Source organism: Macaca mulatta, chromosome 17 (assembly GCF_049350105.2).
Source record: "Macaca mulatta isolate MMU2019108-1 chromosome 17, T2T-MMU8v2.0, whole genome shotgun sequence".
Taxonomy (NCBI): domain Eukaryota; kingdom Metazoa; phylum Chordata; class Mammalia; order Primates; family Cercopithecidae; genus Macaca; species Macaca mulatta.
This window is the reverse complement of record NC_133422.1, coordinates 17527360-17554893: the sequence shown is the minus strand read 5'-3', so window position 1 is coordinate 17554893 and position 27534 is coordinate 17527360. Positions and strand designations below refer to the sequence as shown.

General features: G+C 37.3%; 1 long non-coding RNA gene across 2 annotated transcripts in view; it reads right to left on the bottom strand.

The window, feature by feature from the left end:
• LOC144336126 (uncharacterized) overlaps positions 1-25495 on the bottom strand; it is a 105647-nt gene extending 80152 nt beyond the window's left edge. The window contains exon 1 of one of the 2 annotated variants that reach the window (XR_013407619.1): positions 24991-25495. This is a non-coding gene — a long non-coding RNA (uncharacterized LOC144336126). The remainder of the gene's footprint in view (positions 1-24990) is intronic. The other variant, XR_013407620.1, reaches the window with a different exon arrangement.
• Between the last annotated feature and the right edge of the window lie 2039 nt (positions 25496-27534).

Here is a 27534-nt window from a genome sequence, read left to right as displayed (position 1 = left end):
CAGCAGCATAGTTGCATTAGAATAACTATTAAAAGAATTCTTCAAACAAATTTTAAGAAACAGAAATTTTAAATTTAACACAAGCAAATTTTAAAACCTTGTTTTTTCTGGGTTGTGCTTTTTGTGTGTTGTTTCATAAGTTTTACGTATTATAAGTTTAAGAAGACTCGAACTGTATAGTTTTACCTTTAACACCTTTTCTTTAATTTACTTAAAATTCCTTCTGGTTACAGTGTGAGAGGGATTCAATTACATTTTTCCTAAAGGATAACAGATTTTCCTAAAGATCAACAGCATTTGTTGAATAGCTCATCTTCTATCTAATGATTTTCAGTACTATCTCTGGTATAGATCAAATATCCATTTATGTATAGAATTGTCTCTTGCATTTTAATTTCCCTCACTTTTCTATATATCGTTCTCCATACTTAGCTGTCATAGCTTTATAACTTCTAATAATGAATGGGGTAAATGCCTTATTATTCTTATCTGACAGTGAATATATATTGATCCTTCTTACAAATTTGGAATCAACTCTATATGTACTATGAAAAAAAATATGTTGATATCTTGATTTGAATTTCAAAGCTTTTTAAAAGAAAAATAGAAAATAAATGCAATTTTTAGAAAAGTTCCTGTTGCGATATTTAAATACTAGAAACATCCTTTAGTAATATAAATCAAAAAAGGCAATAAAGTCATTCTTACTTACATATGTATTTAAAATAGCCTAATAGAAGAACTAATAAATTATAATGGCTTTAAATAGCTCTGATTAATTTCTTTAATACTCATGAGCTCATTTACACAGTAAAGAACAAAGTGAAAATGAAATACATTTTGTTATATGTGCCTAATACAAAACAGATAGCAGCAGTTTATTCAACAAATTTGAAAGGTGTTTCTCTGATGATGTGTTTTACTTGAACTATAACATACATATAGAAAAGTACACAAAACAAAAATGTACAGCTTAATGATTTAGCAAAAGCAAAATACTGAGTAATCACAGAACAGATTAAAAAAATAGAATTTTACTAAGACCCCAAAAGTCCTCATTATGCATTCTCCCATCCCAAAATAGTCATTATCCTGACATTTATGGTAATTACTTTATTTGTATTTTTCCATTCATGCAAGAATTTCTAAGTGCAATAGTTTAGTCCTACCAGTTTGGGTAATTTTTATAACTGAAATCAAATAGTGTGCATTCTTTTGTTTTCAGCTTCTTTTGCTCAACAATATGTGAGCTTTACAAATATGGTTAAATGCAACTGTAGGTAGTTCATTTGCGTTGATGTGTAGGTTTTTATTTGTGAATATATAATAATTTATTTTCATCATAGTGTTAATGGACATTTGAATATTTTTCAGTTTGAGGCTATGACAAATAATGCTAAAATAAATATGTTTGAACAGTCCTCTTGATAATATTTGTGCTCATTGATAAATACGCACACCTTTGAGCGGAATTGCTGAGTAAGCAGCTATGTATGTCCAGATTTCGAAAATGGCATCCTTACAAGCCAGGTAGATGAGTACATTAAACTAGGACACAGCAGCATGGAAATAATTCTGCAGGAAAATGTACATGTTAGTTCCCCTGGATCTTACAAATGTCATCTTGTTAGCATAGTCAAACAATGTAACAAAATATAAATTTGAATTAAGTTAATTTTTTTATATATTGATATATTTGGAATTTAAGGAAAGCTGGGTGAAACTACCATTAGGGTTTGCAGAATAATTTACATAGTATTCTAAAGCAGCTCCCCAGAAAGATGCCGCCGCACCACTCTTCTGTAGTTTTTCCATTGGAACTTGCTTCATTGCTTTCATAAAGCATTCAGAGTACTGTTTATAGAATTTTTCCACTTTACTTGGCAGAGTCTCCCCATATATATGTCATATTATCCCACTCTTCTGAACAGTCAGCATCTCCCGCTGCCCTCCTCCTCACCCAGATCTAAAATCAAGTCAATATAATAACAGAAACAGCAGAAGAGAAATTGCAAACAATTTAAATGCAGATTACATATTAAGGTGAAATGTCTTATATAGGTTAAATTGTCGACTATTGTGTACGTTTTGAAATAAAATCACTTAAGATAAAGTTTAGATGGAAAGAAGGTTCTATATCTTTCTTTTCTGATCCAGTTATTGTTTCCTATATTGGCAATGATCATTCATTGACTATTTACTGTGTGCCAAATGTCACACTTAATGCTCTTTATAATTTAAAACTCACAATGTGCTTATGAGATTGCTACAGTTTTAATTACTCCTTTCCTAGATAAGGGAATAGGCTTACAAGGAGACTAGCCCAAATTGATGTAAAATTTGTGTTTTTAGCCAAAATATTGCCTCTCTAGCAAGTGCTTTCAGCATTCAATTTAGTAGTTGTCTCTAGGACTTGATGATTTGCAAAATGATCCCAAATAATGGCTTACTGTTTGCTCATTTCACCTACCGAGTATTTCCACCAATAATATTTTTTGTTAAATGACATAATTTCTTGCTAGGGAAAATACTCTGCCCAGGTTGGTAGTGGGAAGTGAAAGGGTGGCCTGCCCCTCCACACCTGTGGGCGTTTCTCATTAGGTGGAACAAGAGACTTGAGAAAAGAAATGAGACACAGAGACAAAGTATAGAGAAAAAAAAGGTGGGCCCAGGGGACCTGCGCTCAGCATACACAGGACCCATGCTGGCACCGGTCTCTGAGTTCCCTCAGTATTTATTGATCATTATCTTTACCATCTTAGAGAAAGGGAAGTGGCAGGATAATAGGATCATCGTAGGGAGAAGGTCAGCAGTAAGACATATGAATAAAGATCTCTGTGACATAAGTTTAAGGAAAAGTGCTGTGCCTTGACATGCATATGCAAACATCTCCATAAACCTTTTTAGTGCATAAAGAGCAGCATCACGCTAGCACATGCCACTTTTACCCTAAGGCAGTTTTCTTCCATCTTAGTAAATAGAACATACAATCGGGTTTTACACCCAGATGTTCCACTGCCCAGGGACAGGCAGGAGACAGATGCTTTTCTCTATCTCAATGGCCAAGAGGCCTTCTTTCCTCTTATACTAGTCCTCCTCAGCACAGACCCTTCACGGGTGTCAGGCTGGAGGACGATCAGGTCTTTCCGTGCCCACGAGGCCATATTTCACACTATCACATGGGGAGAAACCTTGGACAATACCTAGCTTTCCAAGGCAGAGGTCCCTGCGACCTTTGGCAGTGTGCATGTCCCTGGGTACTTGAGATTAAGAGAATGGTGATGACTTTTAACCAGCAAGCTGCCTTCAGGCACTTGTTTAACAAAGCACACCCTGCACAGCCCAAAATCCGTTAAACCTTGAGTCACCACAGCACATGTCTCTTGCAAAGACAAGGTTGGGAGTAGGGTCACAGATTAACAGCATCTCAAATACAGAACAAAATGGAGTCTCTTATGTCTACTTCTTTCTATATAGATACAGTAATAGTCTGATCTTTCTTTTCCCCACAGGAAGTCTTCACGACATGAGAATCTGTGGGTGGGTGGCAGAGTAGGAATGAGGTGAGAGGAATACAGGTGTAATTTGAAAACTGAACCAAAGGATATATTCTGAAATATCCTACAATAAGTATATTCCCCCTACTTTAATGCTCATTCCCCCAGCAGATTAAAATCCTAGCCACACCAATAATTCATCTCCCTGTATTTCTATTGTTACCTTTTCCTGTCACCATCTTACCTATCCCTGTACTTTCTGACTCTGTTGTCTCCCAAAAGCAAAAGATACACCCATCTCTTTAGCAGAAACTCTATTCCAATCTTGACTTCTGCAAGCACAGTCCACAGGGACCCCAGATAAAGTTCTGGGTAACAAGATTGATCAGCCTTGGGGGTGTCCTTCCATATAGATGCAACTCTGTTCTGATGCAGGGGTGCATAGTCTAGCAAAGTTTTGAAGCCCAAAGATTGTTATCAGAAGAGCTGCAATAAATATTAGACCCAAAAGAAACAGAATATGAGAACATAGAAGACACAATAAGAAGACATCTAAGAAAACACAGAAGAGGCCAGAAGAGAAATCACTACCTGTAAATACACTACATAAATTGGTAAATTAACTTCACAATTATGATAAAAATCTCATAAGACTCTATTCTATAGCATACTATTAAATAATTCACTATAGGTGAAATTATGAACAAAAGATCTACTAGATTTTCCTTTTTTTTTTTTTTTTTTTTTTTTTTGGAGACCGAGTCTCACTCTGTCATCCAGGCTGGAGTGCAATGGCACAATCTCGGCTCACTGCAACCTCTGCCTCCTGGGTTCAAGAGATTCTCCCGCCTCAGCCTCCCAAGCAGCTGGGATTACAGGCACCCGCCATCATGCCCAGCTAATTTTTGTATTTTTGTAGAGATGGGGTTTCACCATGTTGGCCAGGATGGTCTTGAACTCCTGACCTCAGGTGATGCACCCACCTCGGCCTTCCAAAGACCTGGGATTACAGGTGTGAGCCACCGCACACTGCCTCTATTTTTTTTTTTTTTTTTTTCCTGAGTAGGTGCTGTAGGAAGTTTATTGTCAGTAAAGGCTGGACCAGCCAAAAGAATAGCAAATTGAGAGTGGAATTAACTTCTTAAGGAGAATATACCTGAGCTCTTATATAACTAAGTAATTGTTGGTGTGCGCAAGGCAGCATACCACGGAGGTGACGCACCTGCATTCAGACACACATGGCTGAAATCCAGATTGTATCATTAATAGTCATGAGCCCCTGAATGAATTACTTAACCATTGAGATCCTCAGTGACCACACCTTTAAACTGGGTACTGTAAGAATACTGACCTTTGTGAGACTAGAAAGTAACATATGAAGGTGTTTAGCATAGCATCTGGCATATGATAAGAGCTCAATAAAATTGGAGCTATCAACTTAGGTAGTATATGTGACAAAAAGCTGTGGTTTATTTTGTGTAATCATACTAAAACACATGGGCCCACTTTTTGCAATGTGAAAAGATTGGATAATAGATGTTAGAAAGCTTCAAGGTCAATAAGCCTTTAATAGCCACTCTATGCTACTGGTTCCTTTTATTAGAAATAAAATCACTTATGGATAGGAATTTAAAATGTATCAAATGGCATGAAATCAGCAATGATTCGATTTTTTTTTTTTTAAGTAAGGCTGAGTAGTTTATAATTAGCAGTTACTAAGTTAACAACTCATTACATTCAAGGGCCTCAGGGGAAATTAACTATTTCAAACTGGGAAAGAGCCATAAACTCTTGGAGAAAGAAAAAAAATAAAATTAAAGATAAGCAATTATATAAAGGGTTTTTCATTTTCAGTCTTATGTTTCTGGACTATGCAATCGATTTGCATTATTGGATTTGCATTAATTAAATTCACAAATAAGTCACCCTGAGAAGCTCACTGAATTATTTTCACTGTAAAATGCATAGAAACCTTGAAGTCTTATTGCCAAGAAAAACCACCATTTTCTGTTAAACGTGACCTTAACAGTTATTTTGATTCTCCCTTAAACACTAAACATTTAAACACTTGAATACTATAACTGAAAGTCCAGGAAAATAGACATATGGGATTTGAGTCCATCTTAAACTAATCCATAAACTGAGGGCCAACTGGACACCTCACAACATTTGACATTTGATTTGATTTAAAACAATGAAGTGTGTTTGTATATTTGAGGTTTTTAAAATAAATGAGTAAGTTTAAGTGTATTATGAAAACATACTTTTAATTCCTACCCTATCTCTACTAATGATGGAGATTCCCATAAAGCCAAGTTTATGCTCTTTTATGTAAGTATTACAAGGTATCTTCTTTTTTATTTACTAATTTTCCATCTAAATTCTACTGTATCTATTTTATTTTAAGTTCCGGAATACATATGCAGGATGCGCAGGTTTGTTACTTAGGTAAATGTGTGCCATGGTGGTCTGCTGTACTTGTCAACCCATCACCTAGGCATTAAGCCCAGCATGCATCCCAAGCCCGGCCCCACCCCTGACAGGCCCCAGCTATGTTGTTCCCCTCCACAGTCAAGTCCCTTATATAATATGCAAATACACAATATGCAAATCAATAAACATAATTCATCACATAAACAAAACTAAAGACAAAAATCACAATTATCTCAATAAATGCGGAAAAGGCCTTTGATAAAATTCAACATCCTTTCATGTTAAAAATTCAATAACTAGGTATTGAAGGAACATATATCAAAATAATTAGAGCCATTTATGACAAACCCACAGCTAATATCATACTGAATGGGCAAAAGCTGGAAGCATTCCCCTTGAAAACTGGCGCAAGACAAGGATGCCCTCTCTTATCACTCCTATTGAATATAGTATTGGAAGTTCTGGCTGTGGCAATCAGGCAAGAGAAGGAAATAAAGTGTATTCAAATAGGGAGAGAGGAACTCAAACTGTCTCTGTTTGCAGATGACATGATCCTATATCTAGAAAACCCCATATTCTCAGCCAAAAACCTTCTTAAGCTGATAAGTAACTTCGGCAAAGTCTCAGAATACAAAATCAATGTGCAAAAATCAAAAGCATTCCTATACATGAACAACAGACAAGCAGAGAGCCAAATCATGAATGAACTCCTATTCACAATTCCTACAAAGAGAATAAAATACCTAGAAATACAGCTAGCATTACAAGGGAAGTGAAGGACCTCTTCAAGGAGAACTACAAACCACTGCCTAAGGAAATCAGAGAGGACACAAACAAATGGAAAAACATTTCATGCTCATGAATAGGAAGAATCAACATCATGAAAATGGCCAAATGGCCCAGTGTAGTTTATAGATTCAATGCTATTCCCATTAAACTACCATTCACATTCTTCGCAAAATTAGAATAAAAATACTTAAAGTAGTAATTTTAAGAATTCATATGGAACCAAAAATGAGCCAACATAGCCAACACAATCCTGAACAAAAAAAACAAAGCAGGAGGCTTCACACTACCTGACTTCAAACTATACTACATGGCTACAGTAACCAAAGCAGCATGATACTAATACAAAAACAGACACACTGACCAATGAAACAGAATAAAGAACCCAGAAACAAGACTGCACATCTACCACCATCTGATCTTTGACCAACCTGACAGAAACAAGCAATGGGGAAAGAATTCCCTATTTAATAAATGATGCTGGGAGAACTGGCCAGCCATGTGCAGAAAAGTGAAACTGGACCCCTTTGTTACACCTTATACAAAAAATTAACTCAAGATGGATTAAAGACTTAAATGTAAAACGCCAAACTATAAAAAACCTAGAAGAAAATCTAGGCAATACCATAGACATAGGCAATACCAGGACATAGGCATTGAAAAAGATTTCATGACGAAAACATCAAAAGCAATAGCAACAAATGCAAAAATTGACAAATGAGATCTAATTAAACTAAAGAGTTTCTGTACAGCAAAGAAGAAACTATCATCAGTGTGAACAGACAACCTACAGAATGGGAGAAAACGTTTGCCATCTATCCGTCTGACAAAGGGCTAATATCCAGAATCTACAAGGATCTTAAATTTATAAGAAAAAAAACAACCTCGTTAAAATGTGGGCAAAGGACACAAATAGACACTTCTCAAAAGAAGATATACATGCAGCCAGCCAACAAACATGAAAAAAGACTCAACATCACTGATCACTACAGAAATGCAAATCAAAACCACAACGAGATACCATCTCATACCAGTCAGAATGGTGATTATTAAAAAGTCAAGAAACAGCAGACTCTGGTGAGGCTGTGGAGAAACAGGAATGCTTTTACACTGCTGGTGGGAATGTAAATTAGTTTGACCGTGGTGGAAGACAGTGTGGCGATTCCTCAAAGGAACCAGAAATATTACTATTTTACCCAGTAATCCCATTACTGGGTATATACTCAAAGGAATATATTCTGTTATAACAATATATGCATGCATATGTTCATTGCAGCACTATTCACAATAGCAAAGACATGGAATCAACCCAAATGCCCATCAATGATAGACTGGATAAAGAAAACGTGGCACATATCCACCATTGAGTATCATGCTCTTTTTGTCAAAACTTTGAATGTTCTTCTGTCAATAAGGAGTTTCAGAATAGAATTTAATAAAGTGACTTAAAGAAGAGAACAAGGCTAGAAAATCGCTTGACTTACATTGTAAATCTCAAAGTCAGAATTTTCTAGTTCGTAATGAGATTAGATTTACACACTGCAACTGTAAAGCTCCCAAGGAGAATGGAGAGAAGCCTGCTGATCTTGACTGTCCACTCCATTGTGTAACTTTCATTTTATAAATACCTCATATTTTATGACGTATGTACATCAACATCCATTTTTGCTTATCCCATCAATTTGAAGGCATTAATTTTAAGGCATCTCTTACCAAATTATCATTTAAAACCTTATAATTTAAACATAATTATACTTTTCACCAGTCTTTTAAATCTACATTGCTGTGAATATGACATTTATTCTGAGGGTCTTTGGAAAATCGGAGAAGGAGGCTTTTGAGGTAAAGTTACAGTTTAAATGTTCTTTTCTTACAAGCAATTATCTCTTAAGTCTACCATACTCTGAATGTCTCAATGTAGTTAATAAAGCATTTCAGGACAAAAAAAAAAAAAATACCCATAAGATTATATAATTCCTAATGTATTTTCAAGGCTGAGTGGTTCACAACTAAATTTTATGAGGCCAAAGTTCTATTTGACTTGTTCACTGGCGTATCCGCAGCCTTTGCCCAGAATGGTGTCTAACACAGAACAAAGCCTTCACTACATACCTGCTGAATGAAGAAATGGCATCTCCAAGCACAACTTGAAACACACTTGATCTGATTCATTTAGTGATGTGCATAAACCACAAATGACAAATGAGTTTCAGTAAATTAGTATAATTAATATTTTACCAGTCTGTATCCATTTGTCTACATAGTCCTAGTTCTTAATATCTAAAAGGTGGATTAGGTGAAAATGCCTACCCCAAGACAATTCGAGCACATCAGTTCTAGGTTGCAAAGAATCCAGGGATACCTAGAGGAATCTCAGAACAGATTCTTGCACACCTTTGTCTGTGTGTCTTTTAACCTATTTCTCTTCCTGAGGCAAGATTATGGACAGAAAAGACTGGTTTACATAAAGTCTCACACGTATTATGTACTCTATCTATATATGTGATTGACGGATTGACTGATTGATTGATGGGATGGTTTCCTTGTCTATAAACTCCTCCCCCAGTTTTCTGGAATCTCAAAGAGTCACTTGACTTAAGAATATTAACTGGTCCTAGAGGTTATTTGAGGGAAAGAGGTGCCCTTCATAAAATATCCAGGGATTCTAATTTACAAAAAGTATGGGAATAAAGAAAGAAGGAATAAAAATTCTGTGTAGTAAGATTTTATTGAAATTTCAACGACTTCTAATCAAAAGATGCATACATTTTTAAACTCTTCTCTCTCCTGTCCTCATCCTGAACCAGGATGATGTGACTCCAGGATGTACTGGTTTATCTGTGCGCTTTCAAAATATAATTATTTACCCGAAACACGAGGGGCAAAGCAGAGGGCATATTGATTGTAATGTAAGAATATTGTATGGTGCAATAGAAAGTTCTGTCTGTATTTGGGTCTTGCAGGCGAATTGAGCTTTTGGGAAGAAGCCAAACTCCACTGCAGAACTGTTATATTTCTGAGAAAAAAAGAGAAAAGAATAGCTGTCTCCAGGAGGCTGATCCCAGGTTCCACTAGGAGACCAAAGTGACAGGTGAATCTCTGCGTGGTGTGACAGGAGCAGGCAAAGGCCCTGCAGGGGCTTTCGAACCCTCAGAAAGTGCAGAAAGCCAGAGAGGTTGCGGAGATGTGGCTGCTAACTCAGCTGTATTTGCAATGCCCATGAAAAAGGAGCGATAAGACAATAAAATTGAAATAAAAATATCATAACGTACAGCAGTACAATTAACTTTAGTAAATCATTGTACTCTGTCTGGAGAGACATACATCTAAAATGGTTACAAACAAACGAAAGCACCGAAGTTTACTTTTTCTAATCTCTGCATCAAAGTAACATAGACTGGGAAGAGAGACAAGGAGAATGTATTTTGAACTGCTTTATTCTGATATTTTGTTTCATTTTGTTTTGATTTGTTTTACTTGTTTCATTTTGTTTTGATTTGTTCATTTTAATACCAAAAAGCTGTTAGAAGTGAGGAAAACTAGGAACTAATACTCAGAAAGAGCATCCATGACAACTTTACAATTATACTAGATCGGCCGGGTGTGGTGTCTCACGTGTGTAATCCCAGCACTTTGGGAGGCCAAGGTGGGTGGATCACCTGAGGTCAGGAGTTCAAGACCAACTTGGCCAATATGGTGAAACCCTGTCTCTACTAAAAATTCAAAAATCAGCCAGGCACGGTGGTGTGTGCTCGGGAGGCTGAGACAGCAGAATTGCTTGCACCCAGGAGTCAGAGGTTGTAATGAGCCGAGATCGCGCCACGGCACTCCAGCCTGGGCGACAGAGTAAGACTCTGTCTCAAACAAAACAGAACAAAACAAAACAACAACAACAAAAACCAATTATACTAGATCGCTTCTACTCCTCATCCTCCTTTCCTGAGAATCAGTTGGCATCTGAATTCCATGAGGCCTTTTTCTCTCCTTTTTGCTTAACTGCATGTTATCTTGGGGTTGTGGAAGGGAACTCTGAAATGAACTTTAGTGTACAGAATGTTTAAACATCCTTGGTATCAACACCTATGTAAGAGAAGGAAAGTGGGAAGGAAAGGGAAGTAAAGAACAGTGGAAACACTTGGTAGAAACTGATTTATTTGTGAGCATTTTGTAGGGCATTTCTGGGGTTCCCAGAAATTTCAAAGTGGAAGTACTTTGTGAACTGGTGCAGGTAAGAGCTGGGGATATTAGTATTATTGTTTAATTTTACTGGTGTATACCCAAATCCTGAAGAGAATGAGTGAAGAAAGATATAGTATTGGCTTCAGCTTCAAAATGTACTTTGAATCTCACCAAGTCTTATCTTCACTGCTGTCATCCCATCTCAGGCACCTATGGTCCAAACCCTAGAATATCACAATTAGCCTGATAGCTTGTTGCTTTGTTTCTACTCCTGCTCCCATGTAGTCTATTGTTCAGGCAAACGTAGAATATGCCTTCTCAAACATAAATAAGAGAATATACTTCTTCCAGTGGCTTCTCATCATACATAAAATGAATCTAAACTCTTAACTACCCCTGCTTATCTCTCCGACTCCATTTCCTATTGCCTCTCTCTCTCACTGTGCTGCAGTTTGATAAATCTCCCCACCGCTTGTAGCAGGCAGGATGGATTAGCACTCAGCACACATCCAGCTCTCCTTAACCAGGATTTAGCATCAGCTTCATGACTGACTAGAAGCAGTGGTTGTGGTGATGATCTCATCTCTGACTACCAGCAAGGTTTCCCCTACGGCTACTCCACATCTCCCATTCATCAATGAGATTATTTGTTGACATCCTGTTGTTCCTCCAGCAGTGTGTAAGAGATATAATGCAGGTATATTAACTTGCCATTAAATCATGTATAGCAATATGGTAAAAATATCCACCACAATATATGCATATTAACCAACACTCAATTTATATTGTTTTAATAAATATTGAAAGAAGAGCAAGGACACAAGACTTGACTCAGAAGCCTTGCAAATATAAGCTGATATCACCTGTGTAAGAACATTGAGGTAGGCACCATGAGATAAAAGGGGATGCCATGGAAAGAAACAAACCTTATCTAAGACAAAACTATGCATATTTTATTTCAAATTAAGAATAACTAAACGGAGCTTTATTGATAGACATACATTTTATAGGCAAACATCAAACCTATTATAATAATGAGAAATTCGTATATCTACACACCTAACATTTTGATTCTGTCTTCTCTCATCATAGATTTCAGATGTCCCAAAAATAAAATTTTGAAAATTTAAGAGAAAATTCTGAAAATAACCCCCAAATTTGGTTTGCTTGGCTACTCAAAGTTTTGCATGTTCAGTTTTATTATTAGGCTTCCAAATGTCTAATGATTTCTCTCTGACATACTGACACTTTTGTAATCAAATCCACCAGCATATTTCTCACTTTGTGCTGCCACTGAAAGCTGACAGTGAAGTAACCTTGGCATGAAGACTGCTGAGAACAGCTTAATTTGAGGGGCCAGGTACAGGGAATGATGACCAGATGCCTTCACTGACATAATGATAATGCTCTCAACAAACAACATGGCCCTCCCAAGCCACACACAAGCACAGAGGTAGATCCAGAGAAAAGTAGCTCTCCTTGGGGCCATTGCCTTGTATTTAATGACTTTAATGTATGGAAATTTAGATAGCAGAACTCCAAATGCTGACAGTAATGGCAAGGTAGAAAGAAATCTACAAGGAGGCAGTTTGTTACCTTCAATAGGTAAGGCCTGGAGAGTTAGCCCTGGGGACTTTAAAGATGAATGTGGGCTCTGGAGGAACAACACACATGCTGACTGTGCTCATTTATATTTGCTCTCTGACATATTTGAGCTCTTTGACTCCAGAGCTCTATTTACATTTTCAAATGCCTGTGAACTGACAGGTGATGTTTTGGAAACACTTAAAATATTTTAAATCAATTTCCTGAAAAATTAGTGTACATGAGCACATAAATCAAAAAGAAGAACTTGTTTCTCAAAGGGCAATGTCTATGAGACTTAGTATCTGACATATCCAAGGCTATCCATTTTAATATTTGAGGAAACTTGACTGGATTCCTTCTTTCATATGACTGCCAGAATTTCTAGTCAATAAATAATCTAATAAAGCTCAAGGACTAACAGGCAGAAAAAAAGGGTTAAATGAAATATACTATTGGCAGAATAAACACATGGTGAGCAACTTAATGTTTTCCTAAACTGAAGAATGTGACCACTGTTCAAGTTAGAAAGAGGAGTTGTGTGTATTTTATTTTTTAAATTATATGTCAAATATATAACTCTTGTACATGTGACAAAATTCTATGCTTTCAAAGTCCTATTAAGATGCTTTATTTGTACTTAGAATGAAATGACTAAGAAACAATCTATAATCAAGTTTTAAAAAAAAAAAAAAAAAAGTTAAAGTCATAGAACTAGCTGGCATCAAATACTTACCAGGAAGTGGAAGTTCTCTACTTCTTCCATGGACTAATTACGCGAAATTCTCTTCATTTTCCCCATGATTAATAACACCCAAAATAAAGTAGGGTTGCATTTAGGCAAGTCTCATTTGAGGTGTTGCATTTTAAAGTAAACATCCATCTCATTTCAAAACTTTAAATAATAATTAGGGAAGATACTTCCTGAAGTGTCTTAAATAAACAGCAGAGGGGCAAGTGTGGAGAGAATTACATTCAACATTTAAACATCTAGAAAAACTCGCTAAAAAAAAAAAAAAATCCTCTAATCCACCTTCTGTTTTGTTTTGTAAGATACAGGGTCTCACTCTGTGGCCCAGGTTAAACTGCAATGGCGCAATCACGGCTCACTGAAGCCTCCACCTTCTGGATTCAAGCAGCCCTTCCATCGCAGCCTCAGCTTCTCCTGTAGCTGGAACTACAGGCACAAACCACCACGCGCAGCCTCCAAGCAACTGTTTTTTTTTTCACCAGAAAGCACAGGCCTTCCTCCAGATTCTTTCCCTGAATTTCCCTTTCCCTGAAACAACACCTGGACCCTGCCACCCCTCTGCCTGATTTCCAGGCCTGCGAATTTTTCTAGTAGTTACTTTGTGACCCTTCTCATTATGAACACTTCAGTTTTTCCTTTTGACCTCTTAAACTCTGCACATTGACCCATTCAGAAACCCGGAAAGCTCAGTGGAACTAGGCAGGGGGCAGACCAAGTCTGCCTTAGACCCCTGTCCAACTTCTATGGCACAGCTATGCTTTTTATCTCGTGGCCACAGAAACAAAGGCTTGGAAATTAGTCAGACAAGGGCTCTAATCTTCATTCTGCTGCAACTGCCTGACTTGTTCAATTTAGTCTTTTGGAGACTCTTTTAATCTGCAAAATAAATGGCAGCAAATATAACATTAAACACATCCCAGGTTATTTAAGTCCCTCAATACATGCTTTGTTTTCTTCAGAAACAAACATACTCTTCTTACCGATTTGCACTCAGCTATAAAAATTACAGTTAAGGGAAATCTCGAGATAAACCATTTGTATGAATAACAGCTACTCTTGTAGTGATGTAAAGTCAGCTTGCATTAACCTTCAAAGCAGACTGTGAAATCGACTACCTTTGGAAATAGCCACGGACTTTGTGATGTAGTACCTGGGACACTCCTTAAACCTCTGTCTTCTCATCTTTTACAGACTATAAAAGGGGATGCTATTGGCTGGAGAAAGTAAAATTGCTTTCATAAAAAGTGGCATGCCCTGAGGTAAAACAGTGGAGGAACTGGAAAAGCTAATAGTCTCTGAGGATGGTTTTATAACTTCCTCAACTAGAATTCAGCAAATGCTTACTGCATAACAGTGTTGCCAACCGTGTGTTAGATGATGCAAAGACTCTGTCTCAGCCTGTCATGTACTGGAGGCAATAATTACATATTCGGAAATTATATTATTGATAAATCTTTGAAAACATGAAATTAGGCAATGGCGGGAACTCTCATAGCAATAAAATGGGGAATGGCACAAATCAGAACTACCACATTCTGGAGCTGGCTTATCAGTACACCACTGACTCAACCCTCAAAAATCTTAGTCTTGTGGATGGCCCAGTAGACTCAGTTAAATTCAGTGTCATTTCAATTTCAATAGGACAAGTACTAAGATAAAGAACCCACTAGGGGAGCATAAAGATGAGGTAAATGTAGGGGTTGCTTTACACTTTGATATCAAAACCTATTTCTGATTCTTATATTGACAATTTTTGAAAACCAAATGCTCCTGGAAATTTCTGTTATTCCATTTTGGTGCGTGGTAGGGAGATGTGACTTAAAGCTGTACAGCAACCCTTAGACAAAATAAGAGAGAACTCCCTTCTTTAGTTGAATGTTTCTCCTTTGGTGTGACCTAAAAATAGGTTTTCCTCATATGTTTTATTTTTAATGGAAAATAAATTTATCACTCCCAATGCTACAATGAGGTGTTATAATGTGAAGCTGGCTGTTAGCATGCACACTTGAACTTACACATCCTGTTGAATTCTGTCCCACGAAATATGAGTAGCTCTTGAATCCTGTGTGTATTTACTCAAAATGGCAGATTCTACCTGCTGTCAGTGTGGATAACCTACCTTTTCTCCCATCAACATTTTATTCCCTTTTACCAGCACAGAGCAACTCCAGTCTTCACTCTAGCCCTAGCTCCCCCTTCTCGCCTTGATTTAGAATGGATTATCTTGGTGCAGAAGAGGGATGCCTTCAAAAAAAGAATGGTGGCAAAGGGAACAAAAGAAGGATCCCTTCCCTCTGCTGTGCCTTATGGTGTGCCAATCACTGCCTTGCCGGGAACCCTGCTTTGACTTACTAAGGTTGTGCTGAGACCTGTGATGAGAACTGTTCAGCAAGGAAGACACGAAGAGAAGTTAACTCTTCCCTGCGCCAGAGTTCTTAGGAAATGTGTACTCAGATTCCTGCCATTTTAATTATTTCTTGCATGTACTGTATTGGGAAATATTGTTAGACATAGTTGCTAAGTTCTGGGATCCTATTTCAAGAAGTTAATAAATTAATGAGGCTTAGTTGGCCGAGGAACCAAACCACTGTATATGTTTCTGATGAATGTGATGAACGCAGAGTTTGTTTGTACAGGGGATTGGTACTTAGATGGGAGACTGGCTCACAGCAATTGGGATTTTTTCTACATGTATTCCAAAAAATGTATTATTTCTCATAACATATTCCCCGTGTCTCCTTTGGAATTTCCCCTGAATCTGTCTTAAACCTCTTGAGAATATTAGCTTCATTGCTTCACTCACATTTCATTTTGTAAAACACACACACACACACGCGCACACAAACACACATACACTTAAACACCCACTGTGTTAACCAGCTTCATCATGTTATTTGTTCATCTTTAACTCTCTGCAAAAAGTGTATCTATTCTCGAAGGGTGAAAATGTGCACGGCTTAACTGCATGTATTTTAAGGGCACAGATGATTTGTTATTTTGTTTTGGTATCCACAATGTCTAATACTTAGCATTCTTAATAACATGTGTAGGAGGAAGGAAGGAAGGAAAGAAGGGAGGAAGGGAGGAAGGGAGGGAGGGGCTATGCAATTCTTTATTTTAAAAAGGAATTAGCTGCAGGTCTGTTAGAGTTTGCTTGAAAGAAAACATATGCTTGAAAGAAGACAGCCAACAGACACATGAAAAAATGTTCATTATCACTTACCATCAGAGAAATGCAAATCAAAACCACAATGAGATACCATCTCACACCAGTTAGAATGGCAATCATTAAAAAATCAGGAAACAACAGGTGCTGGAGAGGATGTGGAGAAATAGGAACACTTTCACACTGTTGGTGGGACTGTAAACTAGTTCAACCATTGTGGAAAACAGTGTGGCGATTCCTCAAGGATCTAGAACTAGAAATACAATTTGACTCAGCCATCCCATTACTGGGTATATACCCAAAGGATTATAAATCATGCTGCTATAAAGACACATGCACACGTATGTTTATTGCGGCACTATTCACAATAGCAACGACTTGGAATCAACCCAAATGTCCATCAGTGACAGACTGGATTAAGAAAATGTGGCACATATACACCATGGAATACTATGCAGTCATAAAAAAGGATCAGTTTGTCTCCTTTGTAGGGACATGGATGCAGCTGGAAACCATCATTCTCAGCAAATCGCAAGAACAGAAAACCAAATACCGCATGTTCTCACTCATAGATGGGAATTGAACAATGAAATCACTTGGACACAGGAAGGGGAATATCACACACCGGGGCCTATTGTGGGGGTGGGGGGAGGGATAGCATTAGGAGATATACCTAATGTAAACAATGAGTTAATGGGTGCAGCACACCAACATGGCACATGTATATATATGTAACAAACCTGTACGTTGTAAACATGTACCCTAGAACTTAAAGTATAATAATTTTAAAAAATAAGGAATTAGATATTGCTTTGGTTGAGTGCTTTCTCATTCTGACTGTTCATGTGAAACACCTAGGAAATTTTTTTTAATTTCTAAATTTCACTTCCAACCCAACAAAATAATCGTAAGTATACATAATATATTCTATAAGAGTTGTTTGTTCTGCATGTAAGAACCTCTTTTCAGGTCCCAGGGATACTCTGGCAAAAAGGCAAAACCCTAGCTGTCAAGTTTACATTTTGTTGAAAGGCTATTTTTAATAGAATGGCCAGAGAAGGTCTTGTTGAGATGACTGTTAAGCAGATACTCGAATAAAATCAATAAAGCATCCCAGTAAATATATTCTAAAATGTCCTCCTAATTCTTGTAGGAAAAAAAAAATGGCTTATGTGAAAGGATTTGATAAAACATATTTTTTGTAGGATATGGTTTTGTTGTTAAGATATGTTTGTGGAAACTGTATGAACCATTTGAACAGAAGCAATTTGATTTATTGTAGATAAATGTATACTCCGTGACAAGGCCACTTTAAAAGCAAAGATTATCTTAAAACCCCATTGAAAAAGAAATATACAAGTCCCTAGACTTTCAACCTAACTACTGTTTCTATGATTAAAATGATAACATAAAAATAGCTCACGCTCTAAAATTATATTGTATAAAATTATGGATGCATAAGAATCAGTTTCCTCTGAGCTTTGATAATTACATTTTAAATAGAGTACTGACATGCTGTAATTATAATATTAAAATACTAAGATAATCAAAAGCTCAAAGGGGTATTCTGGGCTTCTGAAAGATTTTGTAAATGTCATTAAAACTTTGACTTTATTTCCATTATATCATAGGAAGATTATTATTATTCATGTGTTTCTGTTCACATCTAACTGGAAATCTTATTCACACAGAAAATTATTGCCATCGTATCTAACAACATTGATTTAGAAATTATAATTTCATACAATGCCATTCTTTTCTTCCAGCAGATTAAAAAGTCTCTTTACTTTCACTCTTTCTTCTTTCTTCCATTTTGGAGTTATTCTCTCTTTTCTAAATTCATTCAAATCTCTTTCCCCCTCCTTTTGTTTATATTCTTCTCCTCCTCTATATCCTTTGGGATTTTGTTCCATTAAATGTGTCTTTCTCTTGAAGTTCTGATCTCTTTTTTTTTTTAATTATTTTTTATTATTATACTTTAAGTTCTAGGGTACATGTGCACAACGTGCAGGTTTGTTACATATGTATACTTGTGCCATGTTGCTGTGCTGCACCCATCAACTCGTCAGCACCCATCAACTCGTCATTTATATCAGGTATAACTCCCAATGCAATCCCTCCCCCCTCCCCATGATAGGCCCCGGTGTGTGATGTTCCCCTTCCCGAGTCCAAGTGATCTCATTGTTCAGTTCCCACCTATGAGTGAGAACATGCAGTGTTTGGTTTTCTGTTCTTGTGATAGTTTGCTAAGAATGATGGTTTCCAGCTGCATCCATGTCCCTACAAAGGACACAAACTCATCAACCCAAATGTCCATCAGTGACAGACTGGATTAAGAAAATGTGGCACATATACACCATGGAATACTATGCAGCCATAAAAAAGGATGATCTCTTTTTTTATATTGGATTCCTCTCCTCTCTTCTCCTCTTCTTCCCTCCCATCTTGTCTTGTCTTGTCTTGTCTTCTCCCCTCCCCTCCCCTCCCCTCCCCTCCCCTCCCCTCCCCTCCCCTCCCCTCTCCTTTAGAAGGTGGGTTTATTGTATGTTACAAAATCCGAAAGAAGTTGAAAGCAACCGAAGAGAGAACCACAATAGCTCCAGGGTCCTGGCAAGCACGAGTGTTGAGACTTTTACTTACATCTCTGCTTTTCCCCAAATGTGCACCAGATCCATTGGGCTGAGTTAATTATATTGACCCCTATGCATGATAAACTTGTATTGTTGGACCATGTGGAGCCTCTGTCTTTTTTTGGTTTTATATTTTCTTTCATTAATTTTTTTTTTGCCTCATCCTCACTTATTTCGGTTTCCCTTTCACCTCATGGATTCTTGCTGTAATGTGCTTGGAATAGTCCTTATATATACATGAATCTTTAGAAATATATAGTATTGTTTTAATTTCCATAATAAACAGGCCTAATATTTTTGTAACTTTTTAAATTGAATCATAATACTTGTACAGATGTATAGGGTATATGGTTATATTTTGATACATGCCTACAATGTGTATTAATCAAATCAGGGTATTTAAAATATATGTGACCTCAAACATTTATCATTTCTTTGTGTTGGCAACATTTTAGATATTCTCTTCTGGCTATTTTGAAATCAATGTTAATTTCTTGTTAATTATAGTCACCCACCATGTTATTAGACACTAGAACTTATCCCTTCTATCTAGTTGTGTTACATTGGATATCTTCTTTTAATCTACATCTGCCAATTATCTTAATATTAATATTAGTTAATATTGAAAATAAAACAAAAGTATAACATTCCTAAGGAAACCACAACTGGTTGGATTATTATTATACCTCTTTTCATCATGCCATTAAGCTTTTGGGAAGGACTGGGAGCACCTTATGCTTATTATTGCTTATTTGCCATTCTATCTTTGGTCTTGATTCTATTTCTTATCTTGACCAAAAAGTCATCTAATAGGTTATCAGTGTCCTGAGTCACTAAACACATACTTCTTGAACTCTGCATGTTTTCACATTATAGGTACCTTGTTCTTGAATTTTCCTTCCATAATAAGTAGCAAGTAAATTTCTTGCTTTACTTCCTATCCCTCTTCTCCATCTGAGTCTTCTTTACCATTCTCTTTTCATTAATCATAAGTTGCATTTCTTTATCCATTTTAATATAGTTTTCTCCTAGTTTTTATTCTTAGCTTCTCTTCAACTGCTAGTGCCTCAATTTCACTTAATACTTTCACTCATTTAGCTTTAAAAGTGTTCATTATTATTATTATTAAGGTGTTATTACTACTATTTGATAATAAATGTATTTCTTACCCTCATTTTTGGTTAAGTGTGTATGAAGATGAGGATTAGAGCCAAAAGAAATATAATTTATTGTTTCTAATGCTGTGCCATCAGTTTAATACTGTGTTCAAGGAAAAATGTGATGGTTGTATCAAGGAAAAATTACTACATATCCTTCTGTCAATTGAACTGCCCAAATAAAAATACCATTAATCCGGATGGTGAAGAAGAAATAGAACGTTTCTCAAGGCATAGAAAGAAAGAACAATCACTCCAGACAGAAGCAATAATCTATGTAAAATTTAAACAATCAACTTCAGGATAATAATGCTTCAATCTACTTTTATGATCCTGTTTCTCTCCTATACTTCAGCCTTGCCTTTCTACCTATCTAATGCACTTTTCCATGAGGACAGCCAGGCAAACCACAAAATAAATACCTCCTCTGCCATTTCTCTCACCTGTACATATGCTTTCTACCTCAGTTAATGACCTCATTCTCCCAGCCATCTAATGATTTTTGGAAATAGCTTTAACTTCCTTTATCTCACCTACTCTATTCAGTAACTTACCCAGTATTATGAAATTTTTAGTCTTAATGTTTTTTGCATCCATTTTTTTCTTTCAGATTGTATCTATTAATTCATTTATTCATTAATTCATTAATCACTTTCTGGGAGCCTTCTAGAATACTACCACTGTAGCTTCCCAAAGCCACAGTGATGAACCAACCAAGCAAAATTCCTACTCACATGACTTTACATTTCAAAATAATAAAGTGAACAAATACAAATACTGAGTAATTTTTCTGCATATGTTATGGGCAGAAATACCACTTCTTCAGTGTCACTTGCTTAGAAAGGTTGTCCAGAGAAAGCAGACGACAAAGTACAGAAAGAGAATCAGTTAAGAAACTGTGGCCGCTGATACATGGGCACACGTCCTGGTAAAAATCTCTCAGTAGCTATACATATGTAGCACTGTGCTAGCCCCTGGGCATGCCAGGATGTGCTACCACAAATCAATGGTAAGTATATCTCTTCTCCCCATTCTTCCTGTTCTCCAGTTTTCCCTTACTATTTTCAACTCCACCAACTCTGAAGAAGGCTCACAATTTAGCAGATGCTGAGGAAGTAGAAGGCATTTTTACACTCACTTAAAAAATTGTTAAATATATAATTTCTGTCATAATATAAGGATAAAACACAAGATGAAAATATGTCATTATATATTTGATGGAAACGTTACATATCATAGATGTTTATTAAGATTTTTTCAACACAAGATTCAAAGTTCTGAAAGACCTGTCTGGCTTGCAAGAACTCAGAAAAATTTTCATTGAAAGAATTCTGACAAGTGACCCCACAAAAGTAGCAGTGACCCTAAACTTCACAAAATAGCTATTTAGAACTTGCTACAGAGGAACATCCAGTTTTGTCAATGTAAATAAACCGAGATACATTAACCATGGGAAACTACCATTTTAAGATGAACTGTAAATTAAGAGTTCAACTTTCTTCCACATTATCCCTGAAGTACAAATCATGGAGGCACAGGAGAAGACAATTAACAGGTTTAATAGAGTAAGAACTTTGGTAATGAATGTTTTATTCAGAGGTAAACATATCAGTTTTATAGGTAAGAAAGACTATTGTTTGTTTTTCATTTATTTGTTTGCCTCCTTAATTTTATGCTCAACCTCACCTATAGAAGGCACCAAACTAATGTTTTTACCAATAGGACTATATCAGTGTATAAAGACATTGTACTGTCCTTACTATGATTATTTGGCTCTTATATAATTTACTCTGGTATAAATCACAAAATGCAGTCTTTTCAGAAGCAACAATTTGCCTAAATGGTACTCTTTTTTTACAATATTTTTTATTTACAAGTAATAATCTTATTTAAATTTGATTTACTAATTTTAGTAAAAGAAAAAGGAGAGGAGTAATATTGGGCTTCATTAACTTCTTTTTTTTTTTTCTTTGAGATGGAGTCTCACTGTCGCCCAGGCTGGAATACAGTGGTACAATCCCAGCTCACTGCAACCTTCACCTCCTGGATTCAAGCGATTTTCCTGCCTCACCCTCCTGAGTAGCTGGGACTACAGGTCTGTACCCAAATGCCTGGCTAATTTTGGTATTTTTAGTAGCGATGGCGTTTTGCCATGTTGGCCAGGCTGGTCTCAAACCCCTGACTTGAGGTGATCTGCCTGCCTTGGCCTTTCAAAGTGCTGGGATTACAGGCATGAGTCACCACACCTGTTTCATTAACCCTAAAGTTAAGGATTTCATTAACTCTAAAGAAAAGAAGTGGTGTCTGTATAAGAAACACCAGGACTTAGGGATTTAAAAGTGTGCTAGCTTCTACCCAGCCACTCTCCATTTCTGTCCCTTCTTCACTGGGCATTGGCAATAGTATCTTCTCCACACAGCTTTATACCATAAGTTTAGAACATGACTGTAGGCTGTGCTAGGTCTGCATCATCCTAGATAAGCATTGATATACTTTGTACTCTCCCTACAGGTATCAGAGGGGTGGCTTACAGAATGCTTTCCATTACAGAGTTAGTATGGAAAATCTAGAGAAGGATTCTGATTGGCCTGGATCCAGTCATACTATACACTCTTGCATTGAGAGGAACAGGATATTCTTGAGTCCTAAGTTAGTGGCAGTGGTGAAACGCTATGATTTGCATACAGAGTCACAAGGAGTTTTGTAGGGATGGATAGGTGTGCTGGCGAGTGGACTGCAGGAACAGAACAAATAACATATGGTCTATAGTGCAATTTGAAAATATTAGAGTATGCTTTTATAGTAAAGTTATTGAATAAATTCATATTCTCAGTATATCATGTAAATTCCTTGTTTTGAAATTTAAAATATTCTACACAAGTACAGAAGGGAGATCCTCTAATATTTGAAAATCTATCCTCATTGCTATTGTTTTGATCGTGCCATTAAGTGCTACCACATGTGAAGGGCTCTTTTTTGGTCTCTTACCACAAGTAGAAACCTATTATCCTTCACAAAATTTAGAATGTAAAAGAGAAAGAAATAATTCACCTTTGACATATATGCCCCAATTTCTAGTCTTGTTATTTCTCAAATTTCTTTGAAGTTGGGCCTCACCTTGACCATTGGTATTTCCCTTTTTTAAAATTATTATTATTTTCAATTTTAGCTACTTCCTATACTCTATTTGTTACAAACAGTGTTCTCTGACACCTATGTAACATTTACAGCCTTTTTGAGAGCCCTTTTGTTCCATTTGGGATTTAAATTAATGCTTGGTAAGACTATGTTATCCATCAGATCTCTCCGTGCCTCAGACTCCCAAAACTGTTTTCTTCTCCAAAGAATTGTTCTGCTAGTGTCCAGTCCTCTCATCATATAAGATCTTGGCACATTATTGTAAACACCTCTCCTGAACTTTTAAATGGAGTCAGACAGCCAAAGAGAGCAAATGAATAAGCTTTGGGAAACAGCCTAAATCTAGAATTCAACCTTAGCATCTTCCTCCTTGCTCATTCCAACTATTGGATCTGCTTTCAATGTGTCCGGTCTTTCATTTGTGGATTCATATTCCAGTTACTGATACCCATCTCATCCTTACCCTCATGCTGGCAACCAATGATGCCACTTCTCTGTGTCCCTGATTTTTGTTGGTCTTGCTCCCTCCTCAGACTCCTCTTAAAGATTTATTTTTTCACTTTCTCTGTTTTACCTCAACTCTACTTCCAGCTAGGAGACAGTGCTCACTCAAATTGAATCCAGCCCAGCCAGACCAGCCACGATCTTTCTGTCACAGTCTTATACAGAATCAATATGAATTTTTGCTGATGTTAGCATTGTCACCTTAGGAGCTGTAATTTTCTAAGGCTTCCTGTGAGGACTAATCAGTATAGCTACCAAAATCTTAGAAAACTACAGACCTCATGATGACTATCACTATCATGGAAATAGGAGCTATGATGTCCCAAGTCCATTTCAATGAGTACATTTTATAAAAATGTATATAGAGAAAATAAACCCCTTCTCCACATGTGTAATATTAAAAAATTCCTTCCCATTTCAGTTTCTTCCTCTCTCCAAAACAACCTTTATATTCTATAATGTATTGTAGAATTTTCAATGGAAAAGATGAAGGGAGTATACTTGTATATCTGGCCTTTAGTTCAATTGTGGTGATGGGCAAAGGAATTCTTGGCACCTTGACAGCTGTGTTGTTTACATGTAAGAGAAATGTTGAACTTACATAACTTTAATGCAAAGACCATGCTAAAGGATCCAAACTCTAACTCTAATCGTCAAAAGACACTCTAAAAGCATTCATAAGAAAATTCAAGTTATCTTTGGAAGATACTCTCAGTGGGTGAAATATATAAAATGTTAGAAAGCTTTAAGAGGATTTAAGGAGAAAAAGGGAAGAGGAGTTCATATTCAGCTGAGTGTAGCTGAGTGTAGAATATCTCATAGCTTTAAAACTTTTGCCTTAAGCTCAGGACAAATACAATTCAGTCCAATTCCAATTGAGCATCCTCCTTTTAAGGTTTTCTCAGCAAATAATACTGTCTTCATATGGCCAAGGGCCTTTCCAGGAGAACAGGTAACCACAGGGACAGGAGGTAGATACATTCTAGGCAGAAAAGGGCAGGCCCCTGGTGAAAAGCCCACCCTCAAGCTGAAAAGCCTGTAACTGCAGCACAAAGTGAGAATTTGTATCCCTGTTTTCCCATTTGAGTGCTGTCTTTCCCTAAACCACCCATGCCTACCCCCACCTCCTCCCCTGCCCCACTCCCCAACCTGTGCCCATAAATACCTCATACTCAGTTGGAGAAGAGCAGAAACTACAGCTGGATGTCGGAGAGAAGTGTCTTGGCTTCAGACGGACAGCCTGACAGTGTAACTTTGGAGAATAATCCAGCTGCTGTAGATGGTCAGACTTCAGGTATCTACTCACCTCCTCCCCTTTTCAGCTTTCCATCCCCTTTTCAGCTCCCAGTGGGAGCCGCTTTCATTGGCAATAAAGACCCCAACATTTACCATCCTTCAATTTGTTGATGCGACCTCGTTTTTCCTGTATGCCAGACAGGAGCTCAGGAGCCACGAGTGCAGATACAAACAGCTGTTACACTGGCCCTTTGCCCTTGCTGGCACAGGGCGGCCAACTCATGCGAAAAGGCAAAGAGTCCACTCAGCTGTTAACACTTAAGCCATCCGCGGTCAGCAGAGCTAAAAGAGCACTGTAAAAAACGCTCTTTGGGGCTTCAGAGGTTGCAGGCATCCCCGCCCTGGAAAGTGCCGCGGGCCGCAGGGAGTTCCCTGGCTGGTTCCGGTGCTCCTGTACTCCAGTTCCGGTCTCATTTGCTTGCGCGCTCCCTCCTGTTAGGAGCTGAGAGCCCTGGGCTTGGTAAAGGAGGCACACCTGTCAGGAGTCCCGTGAATGAGTCAGCGAAACATCCTGCTTCATTGTCAGGGCCTGAGTGTGGGCATCTCAGGACCTTCTCCATTCTCCTTGTGCTCCAGGCTGCTGCCTCCAGTGTCCTGGTCTCCAGATGGAAGAATGCATGTGACACCTGGCAATTCCATAACTGTTTCTGGCTGAAGAACTCATCTATGAAGTCAGGAAGCTCAGCCTAAGTGTACTCCAAAACTGCCCTTTCCTAAGGATTCCAAATCTCACATCCATCTTTTTGGAGCTGGAAATAAGTGTTTTCACCTGGGTATCTGGGCGGGGGGGGGGGGGGCCGGGGGATACTGCACATGTGGCTGAATGACCAACCCTAAATTACCAATCCAGAAAAGATCATTAGAGATTACTTAGAGAAAGTCCTTGTTTTACAGATGAAACAACTGAAGCCAAAAATAGTAAAATGATTTATTCTCAGTGATCTAGTAAGTTAGTCACATGGTGGAACTCAACTCTTCAGAGCTTGTTCCACCAGATCACCCTGCCTGCTCTATTTTTTCTTTTAAATGATCAGAGCAGATTTGTTTCCAAAATAAAACTCTTCCACTAGCTGACATTTTAAGAACATGAAAACATTTAAGTAATAAAATATTACCAAGCCCTCAGTAATGTGGCCTTATTTACAAAAGAGCAATAGTCAGTGAAGGGTAATCTCCTCCCACTGCACTATAGTCATAACTTTATTAAAGCATTTGTCATGCTCTATATAATAATTATTCTCTATGCCAGTTTTGCTGTATGTTAATGTTAGTTTATCAGGGACGTGCCTCATTCATGCATAACTCAATAATGTCCAACAGAAAAACAGAGTGTGTGTGAGCGGTTTAATACATGTATGGTACATAAATAAATGAATGGATACCTATATGAATACATGGAAAATGTGAGAAAGAAAGTTGCATATGGAGGTGGAATCATGCTATAAGGAGCAGATATAACCAGGACAGGATTGATGTGGGCTTGATATTTGAGTAAGGAATAGAACTGTGAGTTTATATATGGTCTTGCATGACCATGCAAAATTGTATAACCTATGAATTCAATAATCTGTTCTCACAGCTTGATGTACAGCCAATAATGTTACCTATACCATGAGTTCCTTTTCAATACTGTAGGAAAAAGCCAGTTTTTATTTTCCATGTCTCCCCAATAATCATTCAAGTGTCAACTAAGTAGAAGATTATGTGTTTTTATTTTTTCATGTGAATGGGCACAGAGGACATGAACAAACTAAAGATTGTGATACATTTCAGGATGACAGAAGTCTACTGTGGTATGATTTATGGATTGCTATTGGGAGAAAGTCACAAATATCACAAGGAGAGAGGTCTTGAGGGGAGGTTGGAGTCATTTTTCACAGTCTTGTCCTTAGATTCAGAAGATTTATTTAAATAGTGAGTTTTGGGAGTAAGGTAGTAATGGAAGTGATTGATTGAACTACTGTCTGTCACATCCTTCAAATCACTCCTCAAACCAACAAACACACATTAAATATATCGACTTTTGATTTTGCCCAAAGTAGAGAAAATCTTCTACAAAAATACAGTGGCCTTTTGGAAGTGGATAAATCTTTCAGAGTGGGTTTTGGTGCCCTAGAATAGGATCCTTCTCTGTGGCACTAGTGGTGGTATGGGGTGTGACTACTGGTTGTTATCCCCTATCCTCATGCTTAGAGCTTGGGGTATATATACCTTCTTCTTCACACAGAGGCAAGGAAGAGCAGGAGAAAAAAGGCAAAACAAAACATAGCTATCCATGGGATTAACGTTTCAGTATTAACAAAGAGGTTGGAAAAATTCTCAGCACAAAAGCGTATGACCAAGTCACTCAACCAAGGTATGTGGCGCTATAGCAAATAATGATGATTTAGGGAAGAAAACAGAACATAAATAA